Source organism: Aquila chrysaetos, chromosome 6 (genome assembly GCF_900496995.4).
Source record: "Aquila chrysaetos chrysaetos chromosome 6, bAquChr1.4, whole genome shotgun sequence".
Taxonomy (NCBI): domain Eukaryota; kingdom Metazoa; phylum Chordata; class Aves; order Accipitriformes; family Accipitridae; genus Aquila; species Aquila chrysaetos.
The window spans coordinates 53,294,652-53,318,930 of record NC_044009.1 but is presented as its reverse complement, the minus strand read 5'-3'; the positions used below and the strand labels follow the sequence as shown (position 1 = coordinate 53,318,930).

Here is a 24,279-nt window from a genome sequence, read left to right as displayed (position 1 = left end):
TACATCCTGTTTTTTAAAGAAGTGATTTCAACACCCGTCTTCAGTAGATGCTTCTGAATAGCATGCCCCACATAACAAGCATCTGCACCCTGCAGTTCTCATTAGGCCAATAAAAATCCTAGGAGTGACTTGCCTTCCTTATTTCCCGTAATGCCCGGCCCAGGTAGCTGCAAGACTGTTGGCTGGATCTTATTTTGAGTTGTGTAACCCACTCCCAGCCGAGGAGGCCAGGTGACTGAAAAGGAAGTGCTGCAATTGCCGGCATTTCTGTACTCAAGGACTTTCTAATTACTAAGATATCAGGCTAGATCTAAGCAGCGCACAGCCAAAGTTGGGGGAAAGAATGAGAGGAATAAGGGAAGAGGGAGAGAAGGTGAATGGTGGAAAATTCAGACGCAGAATCGCGAGTTAAGAGATCAAAGAAAGATGACTACTTTAGCAAAAGTGAAGAGACAGATGGATACAAACTGTAGAGCTTAGCAATAGGAGTGTGTGACGCCCTGTATGCTGCCATCAGACATGGTGTATGAGACGCAAAACCTGTTAAATTAAGAGAAGAAATCCAATCTGTTATGTTGTATATCTGTGTGCTTTATGAGGCCATTACCATGGAATCTGGGTGCTTCACATTCCTTTTTAAACGAACACATCTAATAAAGTGAGTCACTCAATGGAAGACTTAAAAATAGAAAACTTATAATCATCACCACTACAGGTTGCATAACTTGCCATTGGCACAGTAGCATTGTCTAATTCAATCTTTCTCATTCCTTCCAAAAGCTTCTCAGCTAAGTTTTGGATGATGACAGCCCCAGACCAATGTCCCTCCAGGCTGAGTTGAGAGTCCTGAACCGCCTCTGCTTCTCTAAACAGCTGAAGTCGCTATCCTCAGCTGCCTCTAATTCAGCTTTTGATCCTTCTTGCAGGACTACTTAAAAGGTGGCCACTGTGACGGCACACAGAACAGCAGTAAGACAAGCCACAATTAGGTTTCTTACTGTGGGTAACTTAACCATTTAAAGCTGTACTATTCTGAGAGCATGTTACTGGCAGTTTGCAGGGTGTGTCAATGCAGGAAGTGGCCAAATAACAAGAAGGGGATGTAATCAGAAAATAATCCTATTAGCACCCCCCTTAACAAGATCATCTACCAGCTCTCTCTTGTTTGCTTTTTAAAAGACTGAAGTGGTTAACACTATGTTACATAGGATGTCAGACCATAAGGACCTTAAAAGCAAATGATTAAAGCTTAAACCAACCAAAATTGAAGATGCTTCCCCTGCAGCACTCCTAACAGTCATAAAGCATCTCTCTCCTCAGCTGATATGGGTCTAATCTCCTGGGCTGCCCTGCGCTACTTGTTACCTAACCAGCAACAAGGGCAAACAAGAGAACAAAGCAGCATACTTTGAAGGGCAACCAAAGCTTGTTATCTACCTCACCAGCAGAAGTCTGGTCCACTGACTCATGCACTCATGATGTCTACATGTAATTACTGTAAGCCATATCTATAATGAAGCCACACACCAAGAAAGAGTCCCAGTGGGTACAAAACGTGGCTGACACTTCATGGCGGAGTCCATCCTCCAGATCCTCTCCTAAAGCCTCCGATGGTTACTTCGGGTTCTTAAACACAAGTTATGGCACTTTAATTAAAGTAATTATCCAAGAACTACCTCACCAACCAAGCACAGAAACACAACCCACAATATCTAGACAGCTTACAGGGTTACGAGTCCCTTTCAGCCACAGATCACACCACAAATTTGTAAGTTCCTGTACACAGAACTTAAAACCCGAAAACCCCGCAGGCCACCCTGCACTAATAAGTGGAAGCAAAGCAGCAGTTTACCATATGGGGAAAATCCTTCCCACACTCTAGTACAGGCAACTAGGTCGGCTATTATGCCCAAAAGTAGTTGCAGTGCTTGTCATGCACAAAAATAAAGGAAAAACAAAGCACAAAATAGACATACTATCCTCATTCCTTCTCTTGGTCCCCACTGCTTCAAACTACTTCATTTGCTTTCTGTACTCAGGTACCAAGATTTTCCCACCCAGCATTAGATGATATCCCAGCTGCTTTAAGCTGTATCCTACAAGGAACAAACCTTTTTGGCTTCTCTTTCCCCTATTGGTATTTTTAACCTAACCATTTCTTTTTCTTCTGTTTCACTGCCCTCCTACAAAAAAAATGTCTTACAGATGATGAGGGGAAAAGTCTGATTTGTAAATTCTTCTTGGGAATTCAGATAGTAATAATCTTGCCAGAGAAAGCAGTATGTTTCTGAGAATGAGGCAATACTTACAGACAGCAATGGCTGTAATCCCAAGTGCAGTACCTAAGAACTAACAGGAATACAAAGAAACACTGAGGTCACAAGTATTTTGAGCTTTCCCACCACACAAACATCATAATATATTTACCAAGTTTTATGATAAAAGTATTTAAATTCCCTCCTGTCCTACTGAAAGATTGCTTCAAAATCTGCGATCCAAGGAGTGGGAAACCCAGTCTCCAGCCTGATTACTGACTAAATGTATGCAGGGTGATTTCCATACCTTTTTGTTCTTGTGCCAACATTGCCTTTAGCTTAAATAGTTCAAATAGTCATCCTTACTTTCTATATTAGTGGGGCTTAATATCAGCCATAAAACCCACCACACACATAATACAAACTTGCAAATACTATAAACCAATTACTGTAATTAGAAAGAAGTGTTCCTGTTAGATACAGTTAATTTATAGCTGTTCACCCTTTTCTTCTGGTATTCTTCATTCCCTTCATATTTAATGCGGATATTTAATTAGACAGTCTACGCATTCAGCTTGATCCTAATACTGAACTATATCCACAGTTTTCTTTTCCCCGCCCCTAATCAAACACTAAAGGAGAAAGGATTAGAAAATAAGGTGTTTTGCTTTTTACAAGACAAGACATAGACCTGCATATACAAACAGGTACCCGCTCAAAAAATAACTACAAATTAGGTGATTACTTAGGTGTGTCAAGGAAGTAGCCTAGTTTTATATACTGGAATAAAGATTGAGACCTGATAGTACATGCAAATCTAATCCCAGAGGAGGGGCATGCATTCAATACCATTTTGAAATGAGAATCAACACTTGGTTTGAAAAACACTTTGCTAAGCAAAAAAAAAAAAAAAAAAAAAAAAAGGCACAGTCCAAGACTCTGTAGCCAGCCAGCAGAGAAACAACAATCTGGGCTCCATCAGCATTATCAGAATATAACTCAGGGTGAGTTCATCTGGCATTTGGAAACCCCTTTGAGACAGAGCTACACGTTCACTTGGGAACCTGGCTCGAAGAAAGTTATTCAGGGATACAAAATGCTTCTAAAAGCAATACCGTGATACTGTAGAAGAGTTTTGATTGCAAATGGTTTGTTCATTATGTAATAAAAATTGTTTCCTAAAGTAATGCTTTTTGGAAGAAATGGGCTACATCTACATTAGCAAGAGCTGTGGCACAGCTGCAGTGGACCCCTAAAGCAAAACAGCTGTTGCTGAGGTCGCAGCCTCCGTGGTCTCTGTGTTCCGCATTGTTTACTCCCAGGTAGCTCCAGTCTGGACCCACAAATACCAATGAAGCTGCTGAAGCACAGGAGGCCTTCCTTCTTTAAAGGGTGATCTTCCCACTTTTGTCTGATCTGCTTCAGAACTTTTTTTCCAGCCTCTAATTTTTATTTTGTGTTCATTTCCCTTTTTACCCAGCACTCAGCTTTTCAGTGGCCTCCCACCCTCCCGAGAGCACCCAACAAGGAAGGGGACAGGCAAGTGTCCAGCCATCTGCGGCCTCCCGGAGGCACAACTCTGAGGTCCTGCTCACATCGGTGAGTTCACATCACCTGCAGGGGCACACCCACAATGATAAAGCTAATCCCCAGAAAAATGCAGGCTCAGACTACAACCGGAAGGCCAAGCAATATACAGGAGATTAACCGATTTATAGAACTAGACTATCACACCTCCGGTTTAAATTGAGTGCAGCATAGGCCCATATATTTTAGAAAAGGCAAAGTAATTCTTTAAATCCTGTTTGCCAGCATGTAAACAAGCACTATGATAAGAATAAACTGTTGCTTCACAGAGCTACTTGCAAATGCAAACCCCTGTTTTGAAACCATCGAGATATTTACATGTGAAAGTAGAAAGTAACAATTGCAAACTAACTGTGGAAAAAGCACATTTCTTTTAAATATTTGCTAAAGCTTGCAGAGACTTGTGTGAAGACAAAGTAGGTAGCAGAATGGAACCTGTAGGAGCTTTCATTTGGAAAACTGGTTTGCGTTAACGGCCTTTGAACCTACCACATCCATCCAGCTTTCCAAATTTCTATCAGTGACAGATTACCAGGTAGAAATGGATCTCTAGAGAAAATATTACATTATATAATAAGGGCCCAGCTCACAAAGTTATTACTGCTATGCTCCTGTGCATGCATACATGTGCACACACATAACTAAGCAAAACAAAGTGTCTATCCGTATGTATACAACCAAAGTAACACTATAAATTAGATATAAAGTGTGTGTATGATTTTTCATGCATGTGTGCGCCTACTCAAAACTTTCACCCGAAGTTAGACTAAATAAAATAGGTAAATGTCTAACATTAAATTTAATAATATTCTGCTTACTGCTGTTACAGAAGAGCCAATACCGGATTTTGCCTTAGCTATCAATCCTTAAAGATCTCGAAATACCAGACTGAGTCTTTACTAGCTAATCATCAGTCACCGCTCATCACTGAACATTTCTGAGGAACTATACCTACAAATAAGTGAAGAAAAGAAAAGGTCTGATTAATGTCAATTAAAAATACACCACGCTCCTAACAGCTGAGTCTCCAAGCTTGCTTCTTATCCATGGTCAGAAGATTGTCTTACAAACGGACTTCAGAGCCTTCAGGCCAACATCACTGTAATTACACTTGAGCAAGCCTCTCATGCAGGGAAACTTTCTGGGTGGAAACCCCATTACAGAATGGTTCAAAGAGAGCTCAGTATGGAAGCAGACTGCAAACAAAATGAAAATAAGACAGAGAAGTCTAGCCACGACCCGAGAACCACTAGAAGACAAATGCAAGGGTCTGTAGTGGTAACAGATTCCCATGGCTGCAGCACTCCAAGCCTTCAAGAGAGTAGTCCTTGCCTGCCGCTGTCCTGCAGGTAGCTGGAAACCAACTGCTCCCGGCAAGGCTGGAGAGGTGCTCCTGCCACCACACGTTCGATGCCTTTGCCCCTCAAGAAAGCCCAGCGCAGCTGCAGCTGGCATGGCACTCTGACGCGAGGGCCTCTTAGGGCAATAAAGAGATACTAGGAAGGGTTGCAAGGAGCAGGGCAGAGAAGAAAAGTGCAACTACTTCAGAGCGGAGAAGGGAGAGCCCCTGCTTCCTAGCAGCGGGTGGAAAGGAGCTCGCTCTCAATCCACCTTTACTACCAGTTTACAGTAAACAGTAGAGTAAGTTCAGCAGGTAATAAATCTGGCTGTTTTAAACTCAAGGTCTACACACACATTTATATCTTTACCTGTAGTAATGGGCTTACAAATGTTTACTGAAGCAACTGGTTAGAAGAGAACTCAAAAAAGTTTAGGACTTACTTGTTACACCGATATGGTCTCACCCAGAAGCAGTCCCATGAATATGTTCAGTGCAAGTGAGAAGTAACTGTTTCCATTTTCCAAAGTTCAGTGTAACTACAGCTAGGCTATTCTTTGCCCAGAATTCACATTTTTTTAATAATAGGAGACACTATATTCTACCAGCTCTGCCTGAGAAAGAAAATCTAGTTAAAGAGTTCAGCAAACCCCCCTATTTGTTATATATAGATACCTACACATGTGCAAACAGCTATCCATAAACAGTGAGACAGCAGGGCGGTATCTCCATTTATGAGGACATTCTCGGGGCACTCGGCCCCTGAGCAGGGTGACAACACGCGGACAAACAGGACAGCTGCCAAGGACTTTATACTACTTCCATAAAACAGCCAACACACTCGATTTTCTGGTCATTCTTTCGATGCCAAAGCTTAAATAAAACGGGGCGGGGGGGGGGGGGGGGGGGGGCTGGGAGCCCTTGGTAGCGTAAGGTCCTACCGTACTTCGCAAAGTAAGATCTGGAGAAGAAGAGAGACGGTCAGTCACGATGCATTTGCTACCGACTGATAACAAAGGCAACTTCAGGGCTTAACCCGAGGTTTACCGCAGGCGTCTCCAGCCCAGAGCACACACTGAATCCCCCTCTCCTGACCAGAGCAGAGCACGCTGCCGGCTCTCCCAGACAGCACCCGCAGCCCCCAAGTCACCCCCGGGGGGAAGCCCTGGAAGCCTCGCCAGCTCCCCTCCGCTATTAACCGCTCCCCACTCCCCGCCCCCCCAAAAAAAATAAAACCCGAAAGCCGCTTACTGCAGGAGCCCGGGCCAGCCCGCGTCCCTCTCCTCGCTGCTCGCCGGCCGGCGGGAGGAGAAGCAAGGGGGGGAGCAGCCGGCTCCCTGCCCGCCTCCTCCGGCCGCGGCACGCCTCGCTTCGCCTCCAGCGGCTTCGCCAGCCAGCCAACACCCCCCCCCTCCGCCTCCCCGCTCCGCCTTAACCACCGGCGGCGCCTCCCCGCCCCGGCCCTCCGCCTCACCCCGCCGGCAGGCCGCGGCCGGGCCTAACGGCAGGCCGCCGCTTCTCCTCAGGAAGGGAAGCGCGCACTAGGCCCCGCCGCCGAGGGGCCTGTTCCCGCCTTCCCGCTCCCGGCGCTGAGGAGAGCGGCGGGCCCTCCTCACCCCGGTCGAGAGTTAGGGGGGCCGCGGGCCATCCCGCCCCCTCCTCCGGCGGGGCCAGCGCAGGCCCCTTCGGGCACGGGCGCTGCCGGTTTCTTGGGGTTGTTTGCCCACGCCTTTGAACCGGGAACTGGTGTTTGTTTGAATTTGTCGTCCTCGTTTCCGAGGAGTTCTGGCGGCGGTTCGCTTTCGGGTCACAGAGAGGTGCCTTCTTTACAAAGAAATGGGGGACGGATCCGTTACGTTATCTGAATATATATTAATGTACGCTGTGTTAATGCCCGTTTACCTGCTGCCAGGTCCTTCCCTGCTCGCCTAGCGGGTTAAAGGGCAGTGCAGCGGAGAGCCACGTCTCTCGATCTGTAGTAGAGCCATAAGATTCATAACCTGGATGATTCACAGAGGAAATCCTAGACCAGAACAATGCTAAGTCTCTGAGGACCCACCTTGGAAAAAAATAACACGGTGCATAATGGCTGTATAGAAATTCACATCTCTCTTTCAGTTGTCCTCTCCAGTGGCTCCAGTATGGCATGAAGGTGGTTGAGAAACGACGTCTCAATGGCTGGATAAATCTGCCAGCTCTCTTATTTCAACTGAAACGTCTTGGGAAACCCCACTGAGCTCCCGATTTCTACCAGACTTGGCAGAAGCACAATTTAGCAGTTAATCCAGGTCTTCATAGAAGCCAGACTTTCCACCTGCAGGCAGGCTGCACGACTACTCCTCTGGGGCCCCCCAGCTAATGGAGCCCACCACAGGGTGACACTCATGCTGTCACGGAGAAGAAACTTGCAGCACAAGTGCTGGGACTTTAGTTTTGCAGTGCACGGTACACAGGCTTATTTTTCTCTATTTATCTATTTCTGAATTGAAAGCTTTCCAATTCTTTACCTTTCCAAAATAGCAGGTTTCCAATCTTGAACTTCCCTAGGCACTTGCTGTGTAAGGATTACAGGCGAGTGGCTGACTGGGCGATACCTTGAGACATTTTGTGTATCCTCCTTCTTCTTACTGCTTTCTGTTCTGTGATACCAAGTGACAAGACTTGGAAGAGCTGCTGCTAAGAGTTATGGTCTCTAATGCTCCTCTTTCTTATCGTGGTTCCCATGCTTCAGGCTCCTAGGGACACGTCTGACAAACACAGCTATGTTTTTTTAGGGAATCATCTGGAGATTCCTGCCTGTTGCTTCTTTTGCAATGAGAAAGCCAGACACACATTAGTAATAAGCCAAGATCTTCCTCCCGCTCCAAAACTCGCTGCTGAACTTTCGGCTGTGCTTTTCCCTGCAAATTTACATTTCTAGTCCACTGCAGTTGTGGTTCCACAAGTGTTTGGGATCTCCTTTTCCATGCTGGACCAAAACACGAGCTGATCTTGTGACTATTTATACCCATAAGCCCATCACAAGTCTGTCTTTGCCCATACGCTGCCTGCATCAGTTGCCTGATGTAGTCAGTGTCACACATGCAGGAGCCCTACGCAGCCCGTGCACTGTACTGGCTGTGGTTCCCTGCTTTCCAGGCATACAGGGATCAGCTGTGTCTCTAACCGTGCTTCTTGGCTGTCTCCCAGAAACTGTTTTTATTGCTGTTCTTCCGTGCTCACTGCTTAGTCAACATGCTTTACAGGCAGCGTGAGACATGTTTTCTATCAGGCACAGAAAAACAACCTGCTGATGCCATGAAGGATGGGGCACATCTCCCTCCCACAGTGTCCTTCAGGCACACTCCAGTCCCCCATCAGCCAGCTAAACGTCAGCAACAGGTCCCATCTGAGGAGGCCGTAGGAACCTAATCCTTCCCTCTTGGGTCAGATATAACCAGATGAGCTAAATTGGAAGCTGCAATAATAATGTATGGCTATCAACTCTCCAGGTGGCATTTAAAGTTGGTAAACAACTGCAAGGGTTGGATTTCAGAAGTTTTGCAAAGTAAGTGATATTCAGGCCACCAATGCTGGAAGCAGTTTTTATCCCAGACACATTAGGAGACATGGTAGTGCTCTTAAAAGGAAATAAGATCTCAGGTGGCAGCTGGATTTAGTACATTCCATAGATATTCAGGCTTAGAATCCATGGGAATACCTCAGCTGAACAGAAAGAATGGAAACTGAAAGGAAAACACCCCAGAAATGGGTTCATTGCTTTTTGGGGCTATGGTTTGGGGGCCTTTTTTGACGAGTGTGAGAAAGGAAGAAGAATAATTGGGCTAGGGAAAAAAAGGATTTAAATGCAATTTGTGGTGAATACTTTCAGCATGATCCAACACACACAAGTTGTAATGTGAATACCTACCCTATATATGTGTACTAACATGGCATTAAATGTTGCCATTTCGTCTGTCTCTAACAAATATTCAAAACATGATCATAAATTTGTTAGAACTGGGAAAATATCCTGTCCTCCCACCCACACCTCAAGGTTGTTGCCTACCCAGATGTGGCACTGTTGTTAGTATCAATTTATGATAATTTTTGATTGATTCAAAACAAGGCAGTGTCTGAGGGCAAAATGTGTCTACGTCCAGTTTCCAAGCAAACATGTTCTGCACCCCAGCACTTCTGTGTTTCATGAACTATTCCAAACCAGCAAAGTCTTAAAGAGGGTAGAAAATGAGAGCACTGTACTACTCTTCTCATAAAAGGGAAATCCAAGAATGAGTGAAAACTTTTATAAGAATCACATTTACCTAGCAATTTCCCCTTTCAGGAAAGGTTCACACATTCGCAGTACAGCTACCAACAAACGAGGGATGAGCTGTTCTTTCCTCCCTTGATTAGGTTTCTTTTCAACTACAGCTGTCTCTTTATCTTAGTTACTTTTCAACTGTGTTTTTATCTTAGTTACTGGTTGGTAAAGATTGGTCTTCATAAGTTTGAATAGTGAAAGATTTTTACAAGGTTAAAAAAAAAAATTAGATGCCCTAAAGTATCACGAAATTCATCCCTCTTGAGTCTGTTTTTTATTTAATGTCTAGATGAAAATATTACCTCCTAAGTCTCCATGCGTGTGGCTTGGTCCCTGGGACACCTGCCAAGACAAGAATTTTAGATGCCCGAAATCATGTGCTCAGCAGGTGTAAATTGTGTTCAGGGAGAGTTCACCTTTTGTCCTTAACCCCAGAGGCAGTTTCTCTTCATTAGCAAGGGAAGATGGAGAAAAAGATTATCATCATTTCCTGACTGCATGCCAAAGTTATGTATCATAAGAAGAAAATCTGTTCATACGTTCACAAATATGTTTTCTCCTAATCTGTCTCCAGGAAAATGTCTTTATGAGGAGCAAGGGGTAATAATAATCGCAGAAGAGTTGAAGTGACAGAAGCAGAAGCAGAATATCTCTACCAAGATTTTTTCAAGCAGGATCCATGGTAGGTCCTCCCATTGGAAAATAAAAGTACTTAGTCATGACTATGATTAAACATTTAAAATTATTCCCATCTCTGGCTGCTGGTATCAGGTATCACTCAGAAATACAACTGTATTGCTTCATATCAGATACTCAGTTTACCAACTGAACCAGTCTGTGTTGCTAGTGTTTAGACATTTTCCCCCTACACTGCAACAGATAAAAACATCCACTCGTGTGTGTGTGTGTGTGTGTGTGTGTGTGTGTGTGTGTCTGAAAAGAGAAAGTGGCTCATTTTTCTATTAAAACTAAAGTAATGTGTTATCCTCATAATTATGTCTTATTGTTTGCTGTTATACAAAGATAACACATCAGGGCCAAGTCACAGAAACAAATGCAAAATTGCAGTTTTAAAAGAATAAGGTCACAGGTCACGTTATTTGTTGCAGAACAAACACAATAATTGGCCTTTCCCTGCAATGGTAGCACAGGCAGCTTAACTATGGGAGAGCTAGGCAATGGAAAGCAGCAATGTGGAGTATCTGTATTTCTCTGTGGCAAACAGCTGAGCTAGGTCTAATAGAGACCGTGCATTTTATTGGTAGAGAGGGAGAAAAGAAAGACAGTATATTTTAGAAAGCAAGAGTGCTTGGACTATCCAAGTGTATTTATTTTCTGTTGTTTAAAGATTTTTGTTGTGGCAGGAAATATGAAAAAAAATCTTCTAAATTTGTTTTCTCTTTATGTGTGCCAGAGAGAGAGAGATTACATTCAGAAAATGAAATGGAAAAGGCTTTTTGGAATTTGAGCTATATTATTTTTTTCTCTCAGACAACGACAGACCAAAATCAGCCCCGGTGATTATACACATCTGCTTTTTATCCAGATATTTTCTCCATTTGATTGATTAGGGAAAAATCTTAGAAAACCTGTTCAAAGCCATATGCAATCATTTTGAAAGCCCTAGCCTAACATTCCAGTACACAGTGAAGAAATACAGGATTTGACTCTCTTGTTCTCTTCCAGTGTCCATTTCACTAGCATTGCTGGCCTGACGGCTTTCATTTGTGACCATCTGAATAGTCTGGGACAAACATTTTTGGGGTGTCCACAGGTTTATAAGGAACTTATGCAGATCGCTAGCTACATCATCAATAGTCGTGTTGGGAAAAGTTATTTTAAATAACCAGATGTATCATTGTCAATTTGGGTTTGGTGACCTTTTGTAATCCAGAACTGTTCAGTTGAAAACAAAGGGATATAGGAAAATCCGTAAGTTTCCACTTCGCTGATATCTGAAACAAATCTACATTACTGGATGTAAATGACTTCCCTCCATGTCCAAAGCCTGTGGATCGGATATCACGCCCCAGCTTCCTCTTAGCACTACTTTTGACCACACCAGCCATCCTGTAGCTTCCCCAGAATTTAAGATTATACCTTTTCATCTACAGAAATATTTTTCCCTGCAGATTTAAATAATTAATTGGGACGTGCCTAGTGGGTCTTGAGGTAAACTTAAAACAGGCAGCAGATATGTGTGACCAAGTGACCTTTTGCTGTCCTGCTCATCCCTGTGCTCTCACTGTGCTCAAAGGGACGCTGTCAAAATTGCTAGGCCTTAAATCTTTAACCTGCACTGACAAGTTGTTCTACATTATAAGTCTTACCTAAAAGATTACCACGATTGTTTTGTTTGTTTTGTTTCAACAATGTTTGCTGAAGGCTCCACAATATGTATTCATTTGTCCTTTTGGGTAGGTGGATATTTTTAAATGCCCAGCTTATTCCGTGACCTGTTAAAATCAAGTTGATGTGCATGTACTCCACTCAGTGGAGGACTCGCCAGGGATGGTACAAATTTTCTGCACTCTGGAAACAGAGACAAGAGTATGCTTTGGAAGCCTTTACTGAAGAGGCTTTTAGAAGCCATTTTGAAAGGCCTGCCAGTTATCCTTCACTGTTTTGGGAGCCAGTAAGAAGCCTTGACTGGACTTCCCTGGTAATATTAAGTATTAGGTATATGTTAGTTAAACATGAGAAACAGATGATCAGGCAGTTGGTGCTTAGAAAAAGGTATGTTATATTTCAGGCCGGTCTGAATTACTCCTTAGGCATTATTTCTAACAAGATTTAATACAGCTCCACATGAAGAGGTGAATCAGAGCAAATGGTAAAGATACATTTGTAGCATCACACTTTCTCTTTTGTACATACCAATGCAGCAAGTGATGCAACACCAGTGTTAAAGCAGGTGGCTGCACAGCCGCAGTTGTATCGGCGGACACAGGAACATGTGGCCATACCAGCTGGGGAGAAGGGAGTGAATGATATCCACTTACCCCGCCCCAGGTAATCCACATCTGCAGTTTTAAGCTTGATTTGAGCTGGTTTACCACTGCCTATCTATCAGCACCTACCTTGTCCCTATTGCAGCTGCACTGGCTGAACTTGGGATGTTTGAGGCTACAAGTGTCCCTGAGCTACTGCATCTTCCTCAGAGGTACATGGCAGTCGAGCCGGCAACAGCACCTGGAGCTCCTTGGTTCTGCTCTGCAGCAGCAGAGCCCCATAGGAAGACACTGTGTCAAGCCTTAGCCAGAAGCATCAAGAACAGAGTCCCCTTAAAGGCGACCCAGAATGGAAAAAAATGTATTTATTTGTCCCCTTCTGGGGGATAAAAAGGCCTAAGAAAATCCTTTTCCTTCTTCCTGTAACAAGTTTTGCCTTCCTTGTTTCTGGTGAAGGTCTATGGCATCTCCTTAGCTGCCTGAAAGACTTTTGAGCTGAACCAAAGGGGATGATGTCCCGAGTCCCTGACAAGATAACCCCCCTCACCCATTTATCAGATATTGGATAGATACGTACAAAGGTACATTTTAAGCAATCTCACTACAAGTAGTCCCCTAGATGTTATAACCTTGTTATATGAAGGTGGATTCTTGATGCCATTCAAGCCATCTACTGGACTTCTAAAATTATGTGTGTTTTATGGATGACAGCTAGAGACACATCTATTTTTATCAAGTATTTGTACTTAAATTTTGTTTAGGACAGTAATTTCGCTGAATGTTCCTGTACCGTTCTGCTAGCCTTACACAGAACATATCCTTCTGCACTGAGCTGTTGCAGGGAGTGTTCTCCCAACCGTTGTGATGATTAAGACAATGAACTCCTAAGGACTCCTCGCCTCACTGGAGCAGGATGCAGATTCTTAATCAGCTGAACCAATCCTATGAAATTCTCACTAGTTCGGTGACTCTGGATCACCATTTTCTAATATGATAGGTCTTGATTCTCTCCTTCATTCAGCACTCTCCTACATAGTAATTTCTAAAGGGAAGCCAAATATGAGCCTGTGTCATGCAGCTTGAAAAAGGGTTTCTGGAGCATGTTCTAGAGCAACATTTGAGCTCCAGTGAGGCGTGTGACTTGCCAAACTCCTCCTGATTCACAGAGTCCTCTGTAGTGCATCAGCCAACACCCACAGATGTTCTGAGCAGATGCAAAATGTGGTCTAATGGACATGGGAAACAGCTCTCCAAATTATTAACTACAAGTGCAGGAACGGATTTCATTTCTACACTGGGAATGAGAGGGGCTTGCTAATAGTGCAAAATTCGTTACTGCGGCAACCCTCTGTAAAATGAAACTCTAACGAGTGGCAGTTCCACAGAAACGCAACCTGTTGTGTTAATCACCCTGATCTGCCCAGGAGAGCCAGCTCAGGGACTCTTCTCTCTTATGGAGTGTTGCTGGTTCCCACATGGCTGTGCACAGACATTGCCAGATCTGTCCACTGCCAGCCATCCCCTGCCTTGCAGTGTCTCTCAGCTCACCAGAAATGAAAGGGGGTGAGAGAATAAAAGTAAGGGGGAAACTAGTGGGTCAGCTATTGCTATTTACCTCAGCATGGCTATCTTTCAGATATATTAAAGTAGTGAATTAGAGTCTTCTCAGTATGAATATTTTTTTCCTAACTGCTTTGGGATTTCTGGTCCTATGCTTGCCTGGGAAAACAGTTTTTCAAGGCTGACTGATGCAATTGTAAGCAGTAGCCTAAATACTAGTTATTACTTGAAGTATTTACTATGTTACTTTCTGGGGGTAGAAATTAAGAAGTTGCAATTAAGCTTAGGGGAAAGAGAACTGTGATGGCATTGTTATTGGCCTGCATTGTTCCTCTGGGCTAGGGCTGACTGGAAAATACTGTCACCTGGTATCCACTGGCCGGTGAGCAAATCGTGGCCTTGACTTTCTTTCCAGATTCACTGAGAACATGAGTTTTGCTCAGCTTCTGCTTTACGCATGCAGAAAAAATTCACCCTCATGATGAACTCAACGTGCAATTGGGAACAGTTAGGTAATAGCTGCAGGGCTGGTAAGCAGAGGACTATAGGGAAGTTTACATTTTGGTCTTAACATACGTTCACACAGAGAATTGGAACATTATCTGTAGTGCCAAATTACTGTTCGTTGAAGAAGACACCTGCTTACTACTTTTCATGAGGTGGTTGGTGGTAGGTGTTCATCCTGTCTGGAGTGCATTATTAAGCACAGCTGTTCTTCTTGTATGTACATCTTAATGTTCTCTTGACACGAAACACTTGATGTTGCTTTTCCTTGAACTCTTTGGCTCATGCGTGGCCGTTCTTGGGAGCGTGTCCAAGACAAACTAAATGTCAAGACTGTACATAATTTATATTAGAACATGGCATCATTACATCACAGTGCAAGCAATGGCATTCTATTGATATCTCAACCCTACACAAAGTTACATTGTGCTGAAATGTCAGGATCCATAGCGCTACATCAATTAACAAAACAGAAAGACATAAGTTTGGACATTGTACCATGATGATTCCTTTATTAGTAGATCATGTAAGCCTCTAAGCTCTTGACCAGTGGCCTCCTCTGGCAAGGTCCTCCCAGCAGGGAAAAGGGACAAAAATACACCGTTTCTGACTTGGTCTGAAAGCTTTTGACTTTAAAGGATGATGGGTCTATTATACAATTTTCCAAGGTTTTTTAATCCTTTGGAGGAAAAAGGTATACAGACGTCGCTAACTTTCTAAAAGCCGTTTTTTTCCCCTGGAAATAACGCTCAAAAGTACCGACTGTGAAGATGGAATTAAAAAAGGGAGGAAAACAAAACATTTGCAATGAACTGCCTTCGGTGAGCTATTGGAGGCAGGGGCCGGCCACAATTTAGTCGGCCGAGCATTGGTGGTTCAGTGGTAGAATTCTCGCCTGCCACGCGGGAGGCCCGGGTTCGATTCCCGGCCAATGCAGCTTCTCTTTTTTTTTTTTTTCTTTCCTCTTCTTTCTCTCTTCTTTTTTTCCTTCTCGGCGGAAAAACCACCACCTTTTCGGACCAGAGCACTCGCAGCGCCCTTTTCTTTTCCCCGCGGGGTTCCCGAGCGGGAAGAAGCGGCTCCCTGGGGGCTGAAACCACGTCGTACCGGCGGCCCGGCGCGCTGCTGGCTGAAGGAAAAAAAAAAAAAAAAAAATCACAAAAAAAACCCAACCAAACCCCAAAACAAGCAGCCGCTGGAGATGCCGGGGATTGAACCCGGGACCTCACACATGCGAAGCGCGCGCTCTACCACTGAGCTACATCCCCGGCTGCCAGCCGTTTGCCGCCGGCCGCTATGAGAGGGCGGGCCCCAGCCGGGAGCCGCGGCGGCGGCAGAGGCCCCGTCCCCGGCGGAGGAGCGAGCCCTTGCCCCCCCGCAGCCTGCTTTACCGCCTCTCCTTCTCCTTCCCTCGCTCGCTCTCCGCATCTCGGCGCGGAGGCCCCGGTGCCTGATCCCCACACGCCGCCCGGGAGCGGCCGGGCGGGGCCGGGGGGTCCCGCCGCGCACAGCCCGTGAGGAGGGGAGAGCCTGAGGACCTGCCTAAAGCCCCGTCTGTCTTCTTCGGTACATCTGCTTTAACCTCAGGGATTCCTAACAAATCTAAGCTCCTCAGCTGTCAAGTGAGAGATGACTTGCCATGACGTAAAGGCACCTCTTCGAGGGTGTTCCTCCTATCTCACTACGGACTTGGCTGGTCTAGAGCCCCGATACTAAAAGAAAAACAGCCCAGCCAGGTTCTTTTGGTGGCATATTCCCAGCAAAACCAGCAACTTCCATTAGCTTTAGTGGGAACTACCTGGTCGCACTCTCCATTCAGGTTCATTTTGAGAATCTAAGCTCCATCTCCATGATACGTGCTATTCTCCCCTCAACACACATCTATACTCTAGCACATAATACTACAGTGCATTTAATTTAGGCGCTTCTGAGAAGCTGCCGCAAGCAGCCATACCCCTTTCCCAGAGCCCAAGACGAGGAGGAGCCTTCGGCAGGGAGCGCGGTCCCTCCAGCGTGCCCCATTTTGACACCAGAACCTCAGCGACTCACGTTTTTCTACCCTGTCAGAAAGCATTATTAAACAGCTTGACTTTCTCCAAAACAGATTTTAAGAAGCAGCTTTCCAGGAGTTACTGAATTTGATTTTTGTAATTAACACAACATACAAACTATGTGATGGGTCCGTTAACACAAAGCATGGAATAGCAGTGGCTCCTCACAAGGCTGAGCAAAGGGTGCAGAGCAGGTTAATACCAACCTCTGCAATAAAAACACAAAGCAATTTAAAACCTTCTCTTCAGGTTTTCCTCCTTTTGTTTACCTTTCTGTAGACTTCAGAATAGCAGAAAATGAATAATACAGATATTACTATGCCTTTATGGATTTCTCAGCCTTGATGGACAGTCAGTGCAATTGTGAAACTTCCCATTTGGGCAGTGGATCAAGGCAGAGCACATTCAAGCTGCTGAGAAGAGCAGCTACAGATCCAAAGCATATCAGCAAGTATTTAATTACTATCCCTGTGGAACCAATACAAGAGCTTATGTGCTGCCTATATTAAAGTGAAACAACGCTTCTATTGCAGCTAGATCTAAATATCCTCTAGACCACCACCTACCAAATACAGAATAAATTGAATTATTCAGGAAAGACTCAACATGTAGGTGCTACGGGAGAAAATAAGATGCCTTACACTGAGCTGTAAAGTAAAACAAAATGACCCATAGATGGCTATAAATTGATTCGGTGGTAAACCCAAGCCTACCAGAACTGCATGTTCTTAAAACTTCAGGAGGCAGCAATGGAACCCTGTGGCTGCCATAGCAGCGATACAGCTCCCAGGGCCACCACATGCACATCTCATGATCCTTCGACTGTCGCCCACAGTGCCCGTCTTGCCCAGATGTCTGGAGGCAGCCCCTGGTTCCAGGAAACACTTTGTCATCCTGTGCCGAGCAGTTTTTAATGCTGCTGGATGCCACGGCACAAGCTCCACATTCAGCTTTCTCAACAGCTCTCTCAGAGGACTACATTCACCTCTTTGTGTTTGGGTTTCTGTGCTGACATCAGGGAAAAACAATGTCATTCTGTTATCTGGCAGCTCCTCCGCATTCCTTGGTAGGATTAACTCATTCCTGGTACCTCGCAAACCTTACACGCCTTTCTGGGAGGCCTTCCTTGTCCCTGGGGACAAGGTTTTCACTGAATCTCCTCAAGTTTTTGCATTTTCCATCGATTCTCATTATAGGCATGCTTAAATTCACCCTGTATTTTCCCCAGCAATTCTTCTCCAAGCTGACGGATTTCTGTAGTCCAGCCTGAAAAGAGTTCAGTTTCAAAGTTACCCAATGTACGGACTGCGTAAGAATGATCACAATGAAATTCTGAAGAGACGCATAGGCATTCCTGCATTTCTTTCTGATACAGTTTCCTATCACTGCACTTGTTTCCAGGATTAAATGTTTGTGCTCAAAATTCCTTCTTAAAATAAACACCCTCATTCAACAAAATACAGAAGCAAAGCATAGCAGTATGAAACAAACATATGAAGAGTATTCACTCCATTGATCCAGCTCAGCCGTACACATTCATTGCCTTGTGCAACCGCAAACGTGCCTGGCCCGCCTGAGGTCTCTGCTCCCCGCATGTGCCACCTTCCTTCTGTTTTTGCGACTGCAGCCCTCTGTGCACTGTTCTAAGTCTTGACCAAGCACTAGAGCCCGTGGCAATGGCATCAGCCACTTATAAATAAATAGCTAAAGTTATTTTTCTTCTATCATACGATCGTATCGTCCATTTGTTTGCAAGTATCCAGTGAGTCAGTGCAGGATATTCATGAATCTCTTACATTATTTATACTTTATTAGCATTCCTATCCTCCTGCAAAAAACATTCCTGCCAGAGATCAGGAAACCCGTAAAGTGGCAAATTTCAGAGATTATGAACAACACCCTAACTACTTACTTATGCCACTTACCAAACCTTTTTAAATAATAAATGTGTTTGTTAGAAAAAAACTGAGGACAGACTTGTGATTTGCAAAGTTAAACATCTAAAAAAATTGCCGACATTTTTATCTACTGCCATTCATCAGAGAATGTAGTGCTCAGAATAACCCTTAGGAAGTTCTGCACATATGTTAGACTGAATCTGAATGAAGTTATAATCTTAAGTCCTCCAAATACAAATTGTTTTTTCTCCTGTATTTTTACATCTTTGATTTTTATTGAATTAACTCCCTTGTATGTGGTGAAATGGAGGAATAAAGCAAGGACGTCTTTCATTAGTTCCCAGTCATGCAAGGTGTACTACAAAGTCTAAGTGTTTAGCTGGTTTTTGTTGTTCCTGGTGAGAACATCATAAGAACATCCCAAAAATACAGGTTACAAATCAGCCCATAGTAAAGAATTATGAAAGTTAGAGTTAAAAAAGGAGATAAAAAGGCAGAAAACAGGATTAAAGTACTGAACTGGGAGATTCATTAGGGTTGCAGACAGATAAGTAAATTACAGCCCTGCAGAAATTATTTGACTGGCAAATTAATTACACAATATTACAATGGTTTTCTCAGCCAAATTTAGCCCTCAGGAAGCAGGTAGGAGTCTGCATGACTTAATAAAAGGAGCCTCGACTGGTCTTCAGCTTAATCAGAGATGAAAATTAACATTTCAGGATTTGAGGCAAATAGGAGGTTTTTTGTAAAGCTCAGAAAGACAGAGTCTAGCACAATTATACAGGATTACACAGATTATAAAGCCATCCAGACAGTGGAATGCTCCTGCTTTCTTTACAGGCCTTTAATTTACAGACCTACCCATGAAGCCGAGGTGGAAGCTGATTTGGAAACAAACACAGCCGTCTCGTTAGGATAGATCATTCAACAGGACACTTTAAATTTGTTCAGAGAATGCCTGATAAAAATACTCTGCAAAATATTTTACCCCAACCCTGCAAAAGTACATTATTATCATTATTATTATTATTTCTTAAAGCATTGACTTATTCTCTGAACCTTATTCCACATTTGCAGTCTGTCCCCAGCATGCAGAAACATAATACGTAAGAAATCTTTTTTTCCCCAGTTTACTTACTAAGTGTCATATTTTTAAGGAAGAGATATTATGAGCTCTCTCTTGGAACAAATGTTCTTTTGGAAAAATTTTGGAAACATATATACCCCAACTGAAACACATCACCCTCTGGTGATAAGTATCATACGACATGCTCATTAGCCCAGTCTGAATCACAATATCATTACAAATATTAAGTAAGATATTTTCTGATTGCATGAAATTACACAACAAGAAGACAAGGCTCATACTCATCATCTTAAATCAAGCATAACTCTTACTTCAAATTACTACAGAGCATTTCAGCTTCCAGTGCTCTATTTTCTCCAGGGGAATCTCTTGCTTCTCTGTTCTTGATGTTCTTCAGGTTACATCTGGAATCCAAAACATAAATGTTTTGTCAGACAAAAGGAAGATGTAAATCTTCTGGCAATAAATGATTTTGAGACGTTACAGGATGAGGTGTGTAGCCCCTTAATCTTAGGATAAAAATGTGTACAACGAAATGGACCTGGAGATGTGGCTTCGTATTGACAAGTGCTTTTTTTGCACTTAATAACGATCGCTCATTGTTGCAGATTACAACAGGCAACAATTCCTTCTATGTATAATGCTGACTCTAGTATCGCTGAAAGGTTTGATTTCTGCATGGACAAAACCGGTTAAACTGAGTAGGGTTTTTCCGTCCCACATCCATTTGGTCTCTACTTTCCTCCTGCTAGCTGGGGGCAAGCTGCCTCAAGTGTGGCTGAAGAACCATGAAACTGTTGTTTGTCCTTGGCAGTGCGCAGACCTTCCCTTGCACGGGTCTTAATTTTGAGCCATTAGCAGTTAAGTGGCCACAGTTTGCTTTCCACCTGAACCCACATGCCAGGCGTGGTGCTAAATGATGCCAAGGTGGATTAGGAGCAGGAGAAGGGTGCCCTGGGCAAATCAGAGCCCCACTATACTCAGCGTGCTCTCCCCTCAGAAACCATGAATATTCGCATGTAAAACCACCTTTTGCCACTTTCCTGATCCGTGTGGTAAAACGGACTTCGTTACCCAGGCTCATAAAGAAAATCAAAATGAGGGCTACTGCTAGTAGCTCTTGCAAAAAATACCATTGGGTTTAATTTTTGTTACTAGGCTACATTTGAGCTGATAGGGAACTGGAAGCTTTACATTTTATCTCATTTCAGTAATATTATAATTACTGAATTATAACAATAATTAATTCAGCAATTATTGTGTATATTTTCATCATAGAAAAATACCAGAACAGCTGCTTTATTCCTCTGCACTAGTGCAAGTAGATGAACATAAACACTGTCTTAGAAGAGCATCTAGAACACATACATCTATCACATCATGTTGTGGTTCTGCTGCCAGGAAGCCACATGACAGCAAATGAACCTAAAAATAACTGTGAAAAAGCATCATACACCGAAGGACAACAAGAATTTGTTGTTAATAAAAAACCGAGCAAAGTGAAAGTCTCACTGGCAATGGGTGTCAGGAACAAGGATAACTGAGAAACCCTCAGGACAGGAGTTTATTGCTATTACTCAGGTGAACAAATTCCTATAAAGGATATTCTACACGGAGTCCCAGGTTCATCTCATGGAAGACAAACCAGTATATGTCGTGGTAACTCCTTCAGAAGACTCTGAACTTCCTGTCCTGTTGATGCTGAGACTGAGAAAGAAGAGATTGCACAGAGCCAGAAAGTAGCAACAGAAAAAAACCCACAGAAAAACAGAAAAGAAAACACACATACACAAAAAGAGTTTGAATTTGGTGAACAGGGAGTATTTTTCAGTTTGGACCTTAAATTAGATAAAGTAGCAATAACATGTAATGTTTGAAAAAAGCAAGATCCTGACCCATAGTGACCTATAGTGTCAGGTGCGAGTTAAATAAAGGGCTTTGGAAAGGACTTAGGCACATAGTACGTGTCTGCAAAAAAGATTTGAGCCTTTGCAGTGCTGGACACTTTGACCCAAGCTTTTGGGGCGCTGGGATGACCCCCGGGTCGGGCTGCTCTGCTGCCTCGGCACTGCAGTTACGCGCGGAGCCCCCAGACACCCACCCTGCGCACGGGTGGAAAGCTGCCCGCTACCTCCTGCACCCTTGATGTGGGAGACCCAAATTCCACTTTCGGCTCTTCCGAAGACGGTCGGCGCCATCGGCTTGGCACATTGCAAACACCAAACCCTGTCAGCCGTGGCAGGGGTGGGTGATGGGGCCAGGACCCCCCAGCCCCCCGCGCTCCGGGCTGGCTGTGAGTCAGCTCCTTGCCAGCAACTGTGCAGTCCCACAGGGTCACAGACATCTTCAGCGAACTCCGGCAAAATGTTGGTTGTAATGTTTAGCACTTTGCCTGTTCTTTGAGAATAGTTAATTGTATTTTGCTCATTAATCTTACAGCAAATTCTCCCCCTCGTTTTACCTTCCCAGACTTATGTGATTTGGATGCCCCTCAGAATGAAGCACATTATTAATAACAGCATTTAACTCAGGCCTTAAACAGCAGGTGTTTCCCAAGTTTTCCTCCGATTCCTTCATCAAAGTAGGTCTCAGTACCGGCTGGATGTATTGGTAGTGAGAGGGGGTGGACCTGCCCATTCCACCTTGCTAATAAATTGACAAGATTTAAAAAACACCCGTTCTCTCTCACATCCACACAACCGTTCCTCCTGCCCTTTCCCTGTCCGCTGTTCTACCCATCCCTGCCTGCTCTCCTGGGAATGGGGTCTTCTCTGCCAGCTGCATTTATCTCCGTGGCATTAACCATGCCAGTAAGCATCTTGTAAGGCAGGGTCAAGAGTTTTGTTGTGTTTGTGGTTTTCAGTATACCAGCACATCCAGCTAATTCCTGCTCTAATTCCCACTGAACAGATTTCCCAAACTCACTGTCCAGATGCTAACCTGCTGCAAGGTATGGTATACTTGACAGTGAAACACACAAATGCAGCTTTACTACTTTAGTAGCTACTTTCTTGGTCACATTTATCAAAGAGGTTTTCACTGGTCTAGATTTTCTTAAATGCTAGTCTAGTTTGCTGTGAGCTTGCAATGTCCAAGTATTTCGATATAAGGCTGAACAAAAATTAGACACACAAGAGTATTCCAGTGTGTGTTAAATCGGGTCTTCATACAGCAGAGAGAACAAATTCTTACAAAGCCATTACGTGACCATTGTTTTAGGTAAATGAGGAAGACTAAAACTTTACATTTCTTAAAAAAATTAGACTAAGCTTTTTATTTCTTTAAAACCCTTAACAAAACAATGTCAAATTCCCATGGAACTGGGAATTCGGCCAAACTGATTCTTGCCCCTTCACGTAGAAGTTACCATTGTCTCCAAAGAAACACATCCAAGCCTCACAGCCCGAAGACTTAAGATCAGAAAATTGCCCCCTTCCTTGCTCTGTTATTAATCCACACTTATTCCATTTGCAGCAGTGGAGGTTTTCTTCTTCAGTGACACAGTACAGATTCTGCACCGTCCAAATGCGCCCTATCCAGCGGGGACTGTGGGCTACGCGGCTGCTATCAGCGTGACACAGCCCACATCTGCACGGGCAAAGAACGTGGATTTTATCCCGACTCCCATGATGCAAACACAACTGTTGCCCAAGCCCTAGACCCTCTCTTGTCTAAACCAGGATTCAGTGCAGTGAGTACAGACTTACATCACCCTTACAGCCCCAAGCTGGCATAAGCGAATCCTTCCCGGTTGGTGCATGGGTGGAAAGATCCGACCGATGGTCAGCTCAATGGCTGCAGAGCGAAAGGTTCAACCATTGCCTCTGCTTGGTGTTGCTGCCCTCAGACCTGGTACTGGCTGCGGTGGCTACCAAGAGCCTGGCAACACTTGCCCACCTGGCCTGACTGCGGCAGAGTTTGGGTGAGATCGCTCTTAGTGAGCGCTGGTGGGTTGCTGAATCGCTGTGAACCAGAAAGCGATATATTTACACCTCATTATCAATATGTCAATAGGGGCCAGTTCTGTAGATTCGCTTGCTGAAAAGTATGGGCTAATTTAATAGGAATTTGACGGATATAAAAATTGACTTGGTTTTCCAATGATATCTTATACAGGAATGTTGTGATCTGGAAACTAATATATTTCTTCTTGCTTATCACATCAATATGGCCTAATTTTGTTGGCTTTTGTATTGAACAATCTGGTGAATATACAATCCAGTTTTGATTTCTCTCTTTATGATACCTCTTATTATTAAAGCTCTCTCATCCAAAAAATAATGTATTTTCATATACTAGTAATATTAATGGGATTCAGATTTTACCTCAGTTTTAATCTAGTTTTTTCATATTGAAGAACCAGATCCCTTTTAGTTAAAACTGAAAAAAACCCCAGCTTTTCCTCTATTCTGTGTGCAGGTTGAACTACAGTTTGGGCATTTTTATTTAATACTACTCTTTGTCAAATCAGTGTTTATTGCTTACTGTGTTTCAAATGCTGCAAAGACTATATTATTCATTGTGCGTTATTACTTGCCTGTTTCTCCACAATGATTTCATTGACTGGATATGGTAAGCATATGCTGTGTGTACCGTTGGGTGTACATAAGTGCTATGTTTGCACTAAATTCCAGCAGAGCCTTGCGGAAAGCGAAGGAGCGCTGCGGGGAGGGCGAGAGGGGTTGAAGCTCTGACACCCTCCTCAGTAAGTCATCAAGAGACGGAAAATACGGGTCCTCCC

General features: G+C 43.8%; 2 protein-coding genes and 2 non-coding genes across 8 annotated transcripts in view; 2 read left to right on the top strand and 2 right to left on the bottom strand.

Moving 5' to 3' along the window:
* The window catches only part of GPD2 (glycerol-3-phosphate dehydrogenase 2), a 79,200-nt gene extending 72,623 nt beyond the window's left edge, over positions 1-6,577 (bottom strand). For 2 of the 5 annotated variants that reach the window (XR_003923867.2, XM_030017337.2), the window contains exon 1: positions 6,433-6,575. The gene's annotated coding sequence lies outside the window, so the exon portion shown is untranslated. Of the gene's footprint in view, positions 1-5,624; positions 5,796-6,432 lie in introns of all 5 variants that reach the window. The other 3 variants (XM_041124257.1, XM_030017335.2, XM_030017336.2) reach the window with 2 other exon arrangements.
* A 511-nt stretch (positions 6,578-7,088) lies between these two features.
* The window catches only part of NR4A2 (nuclear receptor subfamily 4 group A member 2), a 33,307-nt gene continuing 16,116 nt past the window's right edge, over positions 7,089-24,279 (top strand). The window contains exons 1-5 of the mRNA XM_030017339.2: positions 7,089-7,626; positions 10,059-10,170; positions 12,374-12,496; positions 14,411-14,507; positions 23,013-23,229. The gene's annotated coding sequence lies outside the window, so the exon portion shown is untranslated. The remainder of the gene's footprint in view (positions 7,627-10,058; positions 10,171-12,373; positions 12,497-14,410; positions 14,508-23,012; positions 23,230-24,279) is intronic.
* On the top strand, positions 15,365-15,435 carry TRNAG-GCC. The gene has a single exon. It is a non-coding gene; the product is annotated as a tRNA-Gly (tRNA).
* Positions 15,696-15,767, bottom strand: TRNAA-CGC. Its single transcript has one exon. It is a non-coding gene; the product is annotated as a tRNA-Ala (tRNA).